Source organism: Cebus imitator, unplaced genomic scaffold (assembly GCF_001604975.1).
Source record: "Cebus imitator isolate Cc_AM_T3 unplaced genomic scaffold, Cebus_imitator-1.0 Scaffold25, whole genome shotgun sequence".
Lineage (NCBI taxonomy): Eukaryota > Metazoa > Chordata > Mammalia > Primates > Cebidae > Cebus > Cebus imitator.
This window is the reverse complement of record NW_016107340.1, coordinates 514,230-526,703: the sequence shown is the minus strand read 5'-3', so window position 1 is coordinate 526,703 and position 12,474 is coordinate 514,230.

Below are 12,474 nucleotides of genomic sequence, written 5' to 3'. Positions count from 1 at the left end.
CCCAGCAGTCCTGTTACTGGGTATATACTCAAAAGAAAGTAAATCATTCTGCCAAAAATACGCACGCACTCATATGTTCATTGTTATGCTGTTCACAACAGCAAAGACATGGAATCAACCCAGGGGCCGATCAATTGTAGATTAGATAAAGAAAATGTGGTACATATATACCATGGAGTACTATGCAGCCATAAGAAAGAATAAAGTCATGTCCTTTGCAGTAACACAGGTGGAGCTGGAGGCTATAATTGCAAACAAATAAATGCAAGAACAGAAAACTAAATACTGTATGCTCTCACTTATAAGTTAGAGACTGTAGACTAGTAGAGGGGCATGGTGAGGTTAAAAAACTACCTATCAGGTACTATGCTCACTACCAGGGTGACAGGATTTGTACTCCAAACCTCAGCATCATGTAATATTCCCATGTAACAAATCTGCATATATATCCCCATATCTGAAATAAAAGTTGAAATTAAAAATTAAATTTTTAAAAGTTATGAAAGGATAATGAAAAGTGTCAGTCAGTCCTCACCCTCCTCTATAGCTATATCATATCTACATGTCCGTATCTTAATCTATATCTATCCCTTTTTCTGTATACAGAAGACATACATTTTCTCTTCCACAAGTAATAGCATATCACATGTGCTGCTCTATTGATTAATTTGGGACCTACCAATTTAACTCCAAAGATATTTCTTCTCTGTAGAAATACAATGGGTGTGCCCATTGGGTCAGACATGTGCCTGTCTATAAATCATAAGACTTGCAGTCATCCAGTATTCAACCAGCCAGGCAAAGAATTCTCCAAGGCAGTAATTCAACAGAAGCTTTCTGGATTTGTCAGAATGATTCGAGGATTTGGAATGACTCACTGGGGCTTGGGTTAAGTAATCTTGGCTTAATCATATCACTTGGAGCAAAGGTAAGTTGAAGATTTAAATCCTGGTGGCTCAGTATCTCGTCTGAACACTGGTAGAGTAATTCTCAGCCCAGCAACAGTGTCAGGGTCAGAAAAGCAGCCCCAAATGCCTTGTATTATTGTACAGCAAGACAATGTCTTCATGGGTTAGAAAGAGTATGTATATATGTGTTTATGTGTATATATGCACACATACAAATACACATATTCAATACATATATTTGTACATACTACACATGTATGTACACATGGGAAGAAAACAGATTGGAAAATTTCTTATGTCTCTGGAGTGGAGAGAGGCACCTTTATAAGCTTAGAAATGATAACAATAATTACAAAAATAAGAAAAAGCTGAGTTGATTATAAGAACATTAATGTGTTCTGCATATAAAAACACAAAAACAATAAAAATACAAAACACTGGGAAAATCCTTTTGATAAGTATGACAGAAAGAGATGACATCTTAATTATTTAATACATTCATATATGGCTGTACACTGAAGTACTGTATACTGAGGTGACAGTAAGAGTTTCAGCTTTGATGGTAGACGTCCTATGATATGAACTTATCTGGGTCCCAGTTTCTCCATCTGTAAATGGTTATAATAGCAATACTTTTTGGAGTTTTGTGAGGTTTGAATGTGATATATATGTAGAATACTTAGGTCAGTGCCTGGCACATGATACGCACTCACTAGGAGTTACCTATTATTGTTATTAGTAAAAGCAAAATTATTAAACAAATAAAAATGATCTAACAGTCAACTGCAGTTAATAAATCGTGATACAAGGAAAATGTTCAAATTTATAATTTATTCAGGAAATATTTTGTTCTATTTTGGCCAGAGTAGTTAGAAAATGAATACCCAATGCTAGTGAAGATGAAGTAAAGCTAATATACTTTCTGTGGCAATAAGGTTAGAACTCTACTTTTGAAAAGAAAATTGGCAATGTATATTAAGTGTCATGCAATGTTTAAATTCTTGTTTAATTTGATAATTTGCTACTTATAATTTTCCTTAAAGATATAATCCAAAGAGAGGGCACATTATAAACTAACTTTTTATTAGTTTGATGGTTGATTACATTCTGGTACAATAATTACATATATATGCATCAATACAAGATGATAGTTATTTGCAACAAAATGGCAATTCATATACTGTAGTTATGTAGTTTATATTAAAAATATAAAATTCAAAGTTATAATGACCATACAGCAACATTCTTATTATGTAATTTTGAAGTTTTATGTATTTTCCCATACTTAAACCCATATTAAAAGCTTGGGAAACAATACATATAAATGAAAATTGTTGTGTTTGGGTGATGCAATTATGAGTAACCTTTTTTTTTTAATCTTTAAAATTCTTTAAAATTGCTTTTAAATTACAAAAGTAATGCATGTTTATTGTTAAAAAATTGCAGAGGCATATAGAGCAGAAATTAATAGTCCCTTATGAACCCCCTCTCCCAATTTCCTACCCTCCCATCTCTATTCCAACTATTCATATCTTACACTCTTCCTCAGCAATGACCACTTAGGAATATGTCCTCCTAAACACCTCTCTATACGTTTACACATAGATATATACATCTGCACATTTACAACACACATTTTTCTTACATTAATGGGATTTCTACTATTCTGCCATTTGCCTTTTTTGCTTCATTAATATATTTTCTTTGCTTTTATTCCTTGTCAATTCAAATAGAATCATACCATTATTACATTCACGATATGGGCACAAAATGATTTGTTTTATCAACCTGTTATTAATGAATTTTTGTGCACTTTTCAATTTTTTGCTATTGGAAATATTGTTACCATCCTTGTACTCTTTGTTAATATGTATATTTTTAGGACATATTTTTAGAATGAAATTGCTGGGCCAAATATTTGCCCATTCAAATTTCTAAGAATTACTTCCAAACCACACTGTGAGAAGACTTTTATCAATTTTTATGTCCATAAAATTTTTTTAAAGAAAATACTCAAAACCAGAAGTCCCATGAAATTAACATAAGAGATAAGCAAAAGTGTCTATACCCCATTGATTTCTACACCAGAGGTAGGTAATTTAATTTTGGTCTTACTCTTTCAGTTATCCTAATAATTTGGCTAACTCATGATTTTACTATACCCCTCATTCATTTTTTACTTTACTTTGACATTCTGGTCGGAATGCTCATTTCTAGGTTTTGTCCTAGAAATGTGTTTGAACTGCTTAGATCAACTTAGTAAATAAATATGAGTAACTTTGTAAATAAAGCTAATTGCTACACTGTTCCTAGAGCCGCTGGGCATGCTTGTGCAGTTGTGCTCTACCAAAGGGGGCTCAGTGGCACTGACATCCTGTCTGTGCTCCACTCACTAAGCCCTGTACGCTGGGTGCAGGCAGGGGAGGGCAGAGTCTGCTTGGAGGAAATAGTTTCTTTCAAAATTCATGTTTAAAAAAAAGGCTTATTCAGGTCTCAGCTGCCCTGATGATTCCTAATTAAAAATTTTTAAATTTAACTGATTCTTCACCTCTCAGTAAGGTTTACCATATTAAAAGGATGATGAAAAATTTACAATTAGCTTTAGAATTTTTTTTTTTTTTTTTTTTTTTTTTTTTTTTTTTTTTTTTTTTTTGAGACGGAGTTTCACTCATGTTACCCAGGCTGGAGTGCAATGGCGCGATCTCGGCTCACCGCAACCTCCGCCTCCTGGGTTCAGGCAATTCTCCTGCCTCAGCCTCCTGAGTAGCTGGGACTACAGGCATGCACCACCATGCCCAGCTGATTTTTTGTATTTTTAGTAGAGACGGGGTTTCACCATGTTGACCAGGATGGTCTCGATCTCTTGACCTTGTGATCCACCCGCCTTGGCCTCCCAAAGTGCTGGGATTACAGGCTTGAGCCACCGTAGCCTTAGAATTTAAAGGGTGAGTATAGTTCAAACAGTTCTGTCAGAATTTGGATATGATTAAAAAAAGTTTTGGTGAGCTAAGGAGCCCAATGAGAATACATATCAGTGGGAAAGGAACTCTAATTGAAAATTCAGAAGCAGTCTAATAATTTCCTTATCATTGATAGATGATCATAAAATGAACTCACGTGTGTACTGCCAAATAATGAAATAGAATAGGGCTAGGATACATCTAGTTTATAATTATTATAGTTGTTGAGTACTGCTCCACTGTTAAATGCCTTTTCTTTTGCCAAGGCCTAATTGAGATATATTCAAGCAGATATAATTATTGCTGTTTCATAGATGCTAAACAAGATATTTCATGTTATCTGTAATGAAGCATGAAGTAATAACAATTTCAATGGTGGGCACTTGGTAAGTTATAGATCATCTTCCAATGTAAGAAGACATCCTCACTCCACTTTGTAATGTTTAAACTAGAACACACATAGTGTGCCTGTCAACAGTGAACAATTTAAATAGAAAATACTGAGCATAGAGTCGATGGACTGATATACATGGATTGGCCAAGGATCTCATAAAAATCTTAACATGAGCTGATTCTATGAGCCTAAATAACATCAGGAAAAGTTTAGGTTATACCTAAAGGTAGGAAGGAAGAAAGGAAAAAAAAAGACAGACTTGTCAAGGGAAGTATTGTTATCTGATGTTTCCAAGGTAACAAAATTATCTTTTGGAGATACCTTTATAATAAGACACATGAGTTTATGAACGTAGGCTTTAAACTTTTTTTTTTTTTGAGAGATAAGGTCTTGCCATGTTGACCAGGCTGGTTTCAAACTCCTGGGCTCACGCGATCTTCCCACCTGAACACTCAAATGTTCAGTGTAATTGGGACTACAGGCACACACCACCATGCTTGGCTATGGCTTTTTTGTTTGTTTTTGATTTTTATTTCTGGTGATGGCAGGAATGTAAATTTTAGGAGAGTATCAGAGACTAGCTCTTGTTAGGGATTCTGAAATTCCACTAAATAATTCCTGATTCTGACAGTTGGCAGGTATATTCCAGACAGGCTCTAACAAAGGTAGTGATCAGTATTTAACAAGTCTAATTATTTTGCTTTGCTTTCTGAGACTTTGGATTCACTCAGAAGGAAAGTGAGGACAGGCTGAGTATGGACCACAGCTCTCATGCTCCTTCTGGCAGCTCTAAAACCATCAGAGTGTAGGACCATCCCTGCCCTTGACTGCATGGGGAGTTTGGATCTGCTAACATGAAGTTACCAAGTCACAATGATATCAAATTCAGCTGTTGAGTCCATGAAGGTCTCATGCAAAATGAAAACTGGTAGGACTGGCAAGAACAGAGTATCAGGTGGGTGGGCAGCATGAGATATGTGTGCTAGAAAGAGGAGAGGGGAGGATATGCATGTCAGCAACAGCTATTCACCACATTCTCTCAGGCTGGCAACAGCTCTGGAGCAAACCATTCTGAGTGATTGGGAAAACAGGAATTGGGCTGGTAAAGAAAAGTCACAAGTAGTTCTTAAATTTTATTTAAGCCTCAGGATTAAGCCTCTTTCTCATCAAACTGCGGAACTGGGTCAGTTTACAAATAACATTGAACTTGTCTCAACCACCTCAATAATTCCTTTCTAGTTTATGTAATACAAACTAGTGTATGCCTTCCCACCTGTCTGTAGGATGATTCCCTGGTTAACTGAATGTAGTCCATATGTTTTTATCTAGGAGATATATATCCTGAGGTCAAATCCCAAATCATAAGACAGCCATAATTTACCTGTATAAGAAGATAAAGAGCTCAATTTACAATGACAATAATAATAGTTAACATTCATGGAGTGCTTATGGTTAACTACTGAGCTGAGTATTTGTTCACATTGCATAATTCAATACAGACAACATCCACTTTGAAGTACAGACTAGTATTTATTATCCTTATTATAAAGTTGAGGAACCTGAGTGATAAAGAAGTTAAGGAGCTTGCCCATGGTCACATCACTAGTAAATGGCAGTTACCAAGATGTTTTGGCTCCCATAAGGAATATTGCATTCCCAAACCTAAGGAAATCCTAACCCTTAACATATTCAAGGAGCAGGCTAAATCACTTATTTATTGTAGTTTCTTTTTCTTCTCTTTACCCATGAATATAAACCATTTCTGAACATCACTGTGGAAGGATAGCTTTGAGTTACATGCCTCCTGTGCATATGGTAGACACATTAAACTGTACACATCTAGTAACAGAATAACGCGAGTGACTGGACCCAGCAGCCTCTTGGCACACTGCAGTCTCTGAGTCCCCTTTTGGGACTCCAAAAGCAGATTTAGTGCTTCTGGGAAAGCACTGTCCCTGCTCAATCACAGAGTTCAGTTGAAACACTGTGAGTATGTAATCCATGACACATGGTGAGGGAGGAAACCAGTATTTATCTGTGGGGCTCAGCCCCCAGTGATAAGGGACAATATGAGTGGGACTTTTTCGTTCCTCATGGTTGGCAGAGGCCCAATAAAGCTGTCATCCGTTCCTCCCACAGCCAGGGGCTTAAAGGAACTTCTGAGTCTAAAAAAAAAAAAAAAAAAGCTAAGTCACCCAACAGGTAGAGCACGGCAGGTGACAGGTGACAGGCTACACACCCTGCTGCTGGGACTGTGATCACAGGCTGGCTCCAGCAGTCTTTTTTGCTGGGGCTGTGAATTTTTCTTTCACAGCTTAATACTTTTGGGTGGGACAGAAAAGTGTTAGTGTAGTGTAATTTTAGATCCATTTGAAGGAGCTTAGTTCAGAATGCTCTCTCCCATTCTTTGGTCTAGGACGCCTGTGGGTCAGCATTTGAGATGAAGTTAGATTTGATCCAGCTGAGCAGGGAGTAGCTTGCAGCCAACTAGTGATCTGGAAAACATTTATGACACCTTGTCAAGTGGAAACAGCAGCATATAAAACAGCAGCACACTTGAAATATGCACGGAACGATAGATACCACCAAGTTAACAGTGGCTATCTCTAGATGGTGGGAATATGGGGGGTTTCTCTTTCATTTTACTCTTCATTCAGATATCATTTGAGTAGCTTCCATTACTGAGGCATAACAGATTCCCAACAAGTATTTTCTGCTGTATTTTAAAACACATATGCTACATGAACATCTGTTTCTTTTGTAATAAAAAAAGAGCTATTTTTCAAAGACTGCCTCATTTCTCTTATAAAAACTTTTACCTCTTTGGAAGACCATCCAATGCACAAAAATCCTAAACTTAAAAACAAATAAACTATGATGTGATCATTCATTTTACAACTAGATTCACCACATGGTTATTTTAAATAGAGTACTCCGTTGCCCTCCATATCTGATTTAGTTTTCAATAATTTGCCTTGATAACAAGGCAAATGTAAATTTAAACTTTGTAAATTGGGATAAAATTATTTACACTCCCTTTGGTTTAGCTTTTTAATCCAGATTGGAACCAATAAATGAGAAAAGTAAACTATGCTGATGGAACGCTCTTGCCCACAAAGTAGAGATACATATGGAGCAGAGGCGGCCTCTTGCCCATTGGCACCTCTAACAGGCCTGGCAAGCTGGATCTGCTGTAATGACTCTGCTGCTCCTGCCCCTAACCTCGCCCCTTCTCCCTCTCCAACCAGCCTTGCTGCTTTCTCTCATTCATAAGTGCCTTGGCTGTGATGGGGGCCAGTGGACAGTGAGGCGTTTGAGAAAAGGGGAATGATGCTCTGTAGCCTGGTGCATGACCAGTGTTAGTGCTCAAAGAACAGAATTAAAGAGGCTTCATTATTTTCAGAGTTAACCACAGAACTTGAGTATCTATCAGAAAAGTTTTATGTGATCCAAGAGGCTGAGGAAGCCTTGGGTAGAGTGTGGGGTGTAGTTGGTGCTGAGATCCCTCATTGCTCCTGTGAGGATTGAAACTGTAAGGGGTTGATGGATAGAAGCAAGTATCTGCATATAACCAGGGACAGTAGAAAAGGTGAGTTGGGCCAGGAATAGTGTGGCTTTGTATGCCCACTTGAATCCACTCTATTCAGTTCCTATCATGTACCAGGCTACACACTAGCATGGAAGATACAAGTGTTGTGACTCTCAATTGGCTTACAGGGCAAGGCAATGTAAGGTTTACACAGGTCACAAATCCCATAATATTGGAAGGAGTTAGCTGTGGGTTGTGGGAGAAGTGTCTGCAGCAAGTCTGAGCATACGGTGATGACTTATAGGAGGAAAATATTTCCTGGAGTGGGTAGCATTCAAGAGGGTCAAGGACTTTGAGAGGTAGGAAAGGGGAGGGGGATATCAGTGGATGTAGTAACTTAAACAAAAGTGGAGCTGGGAGACATTACCTGCTCCTGTCTGGTTGGAAGGTAGGGTAGAGACAGGAGCCTGGGGACGCCATCTGTACCTGTGCAGGGAAAGTGCCAGCTACAGAACTAACAGGGTTTGTTTGTTTTAGCTATAAAAAGAGATATATGTCCATGGGTTTTGTTTTTTTTTAAGTTTGTATTTTAAAAGTGCACAGAGCAACAATCATCACTGTCTAGTTCCAGAACATTTTTCATCACCCTCAAAAGAAACTCCATCTTCATTGACAGTCTCCTCTCTCCCTAGACCCTGGCAAGCACTAATCTACTTTCTGACTCTACAGACTTACCAGTTCTGGACATGTTATATAAATGGAATTATACAATATGTGGCCTTTTGTGTCTGGCTTCTTTCACCTAGCATGTTTCCAAGGCTCATCCATGTTGTAGCACATATCAGAACTTCATTCCTTTTTTTTTTTCAGACAGAGTCTCCCTTTGTCACCAAGCTGGAGTGCAGTGGCATGATCTTGGCTTACTGCAACCTCTGCCTCCCTGGTTTTAAGCGATTCTCCTGCCTCAGCCTCCTGAGTAGCTGGGACTACAGGTGCACACCACCACATCCAGCTAATTTTTGTATTTTTAGTAGAGACGGGGTTTCACCATGTTGGCCAGGATGGTCTCCATCTCTTGACCTTGTGATCCACCCACCTCGGCCTCCCAAACTGCTGGGATTACAGGCATAAGCCATCCCCCCCCCCTTTTTATGGTCAAATTATGTTTCATTGTATGGGTATACCCATTGTATGGTTATACATTTTGTTAATCTGTTCATCAGTTGATTGATATTCGAGTTGTTTTTACCTTCTGGCTATTATGAATAATGCTGCTAAAAATATTTATTTACCCACAGGCATCTTAAATAAATACACAGGTGTACCCACCTGAATGAATGAAGTTTCAAATATTTTCTTCTTTACCAATGATTGTGGAAGTCTTTCTAGGGCTTCTCTCTGGCTCAGCTCTTGAAAACCTTTATACACTCTTTGAGGACCAGCTTGCTCTTGGCCAGCTTGCTCTTTTTGCAGGCTCTGAAGTGGATCCATTTCTGGGTTCCTGTTTGGTAGTTTCCTAATCTAATTCCCTGTACAAACAAGGTTCAGCTGCCACCTGCATGTGTCAGGCTGGGAATTATTTTACAGTGGGGATTCCAGATCTCACATGTGCACTGCTATCTATGCTCAGGGCTGTCTTGAAAGAGGCAGAATTTTCATCCTGCCACAATCAGAAGAGAACAAACTCTAAACTCTGGGCAATCTTGAACCATCAATCCATCAGAATGTTACCAAAATATTTATTTTAAAGAAGGAAACATTCAGAGTTATTCAGTTATTGTTTAAACATACTTACTATATAATATTCAAAACTGTACTTTTGTTCTTTTTGGTACATTTTTGAAATGTATCTATTTAATATGTGACCTGGAATCCAAGACAAGTAAATTGTAGCCCGAATCCATAGATCATTTCTCCAAACTCCTTTTCTTTGTTGTAACTTTTCTTTTGATCCCCTTATTCCAAACCACAGCCTTCTTTCTCCTATTCTCCACTCAATAACTCTAGACCCTCCTCTGAAAAAGTCCCGAAATCAAAGCCTCCCTTCTTTAATCTCCCTTTCCAGACCTCATGCTCTGGTCTTTCTAGTTACCTCATCCTCTAAATCACAATTTTCCCTTTTAAAACTTTTAAAACTCATTTCCCAAACCAGCTTCGTTTCCCAAATCCAGTCCCAGGAAAACTATAGTTTACTTCTTGGAACTGAAAGACACACATGTGCTACAATCAGTTATGGAGCTGGGACTGCTTCATGGAGAGAATAGACCAGGATGCTATGAACTTTGGAGGCTGTAGAGAAACGTAGGGAGGTTACTGTAGACAGAAATCCAGAAATTCTAGAATCATGATTTCAGGGCCCTCTGGATAAGCCTGGGGTTGTGGGCAGCTGCCCACATTTTGCTGGACTTTGATTTTCTCATCTGGCATGTACTAAGCCTCTGGTTCACAGGAGGTGCTCAATAATAATATTTGTTGACTTGATTAAGTGGTCAAATGAAGGACAAAGACAAGGTGACCTCTAAGCTGCTTTCAGCTCTACGTAAAACTCTAATAACCATGAAGTCAAAATGAAGAGGATTGGCAGAACTTTTGAAGTTTGAATTATTCAACCAATTACTTTCATTTTGTTCTTCACTTTCCTTGTGTACATGAAGTCGTTTTTTTTTTTTTTTGTCAAGGAGGAAAATGAATTGAATTTTCCTGGGAATAGATACAAGACAGTTTACTCCCCTCTTTGGACTCCAAACTCCTTGGCTATATATCTGTCAGTAGGTAGCTAATGAAAATAACTTTGGTTCCATGGAAATAATTTTGAGGACTATGAAATCCAGGGATGTGAGCTGGGAGTACAGGACGTCCAACCAGGATTGTTCTAAAGTGCTCAGAATGTACTAATGAAAGTGAAATGCCATGTTTAATAAATATTTGTTGACTGATTAAAGAACATCAAATGCTGAATATATCTCTGATAAAAATATCTTGTAGCTCTAAGTTTATACACCAAGGACCAAATGTAAATGGGCATGCTGACTTCAATTAACGAGTAACCCCTTTCAAAAAGTTTCAAAAACTTTTTTAACTCAAAATGAGTCACAGGTCTAAAATGTAGAAAGTAAAACTATACAACTTTCAGAATAAAACATAAGAGAAAATATTCATAGACTTGGGCTAGGCAAGGACTTCTTAGATAAAACACCAAAAGCATGAGCCACAAAAGAAAAAATGGATATGCTAGTCTTCATGAAAATTTAAAACTTTGCTCTGTAAAAGACACTCTAAAGAGAATGAAAAGACAAGCTATATACTAAGACAACATTTTCAGGAATCACATATTCATAAAGAGCTTGTATCCAGAATATATAGAGAAATCTTAAAATTCAACACAAAGAAAACAAACGGCCAAGCATGGTGCTCATGCCTGTAATCCCAGCACTTTGGGAGGCTGAGACTGGTGAATCACTTGAGGCCAGGAGTTAGAGGCCAGCCTGGACAACGTGGTGAAACTCTGTCTCTACTAAAAATACAAAAATTAGTGGGCATTGTGGCCTGTAATCCCAGCTACTCAGGAGGATGAAGCATGAGAATGAACCGGGGAGGCAGGGGTTGCAGTGAGCCGAGATCGCACCGCTGCACTCTAGCCTAGGTGATGAGACCTTGTCTCAAAAAAAAAGAAAAGAAAAGAAAAAGAAGAAAAACAACCCAATATAACTGAGCAAAATATTTAAACATATACTTTACAAAAAATGATATATGGATAGCAAATTAGTACATGAAAAAGTACTCGAGTATATTAGTCATTAGGGAAATGTAAACTAAAATCACAATGAGATACTAACTATACACTTACTAAAATGGTTAAAAATAAAAGCAAAACTGACATTTTCAAGTGCTGACAAGGATATGGAGCAACTGGGTTTCATACATTGGGAATGTATGGAATGCTGATAGGAATGCAAAATGGTACAGGCACTCTGGAAAACAGTTTGGCAATTTCCTACGAAATTAAACATACACAAATCAGATGACTCAGCAGTCAAACTCCTAGGTGCTTACCCTGGAGAAATGAAAATTCAAGTTCACATGAACACCTATATCCAAATGCTTATAGCAGCATTATTTATAATTGTCAACAATGAAAATTATTAAGATGTCCTTCAGTGGGTGGATGGATAAGCAAACCATGATCCATTCATACAATAGAATGCTACTCAATTAGGAAGGACTGTTGATAATATACAATATTGATGATTTTCAGATGTATTATGCTAAATGAAAGAAGCCAGACTCAAAAGATTACATAATATATAATTAAATTTATATGGCATTCTGCAGGAGATAAAACTATAGGATAGAGTTGCCAGGAGTTGCGGGTGGGCGAGGAGTTTGACTCCAAAGGGGAAGCATCAGGGACATAGGGTGAGAGAATTGTTCTGTGTCTTGATTATGGTGATGGTTACATGACTATGCATTTGTTAAAATGTTCACAATTGTACACTCCCCCACAAACTTAGTTTATTGTATGTAAACAAGCAAAAAATTTCTCTAAGTAACAGAAGGGAAAAAAATTAAGTCATCAGAGATCTACCACAGATTAGTCATGAGGCTTTAATTTTATTCAGAATAATCTTGTTTTTGATGCTTACCTGATTGTACAATGGGTACAAATGGATATTTTCCTGATAC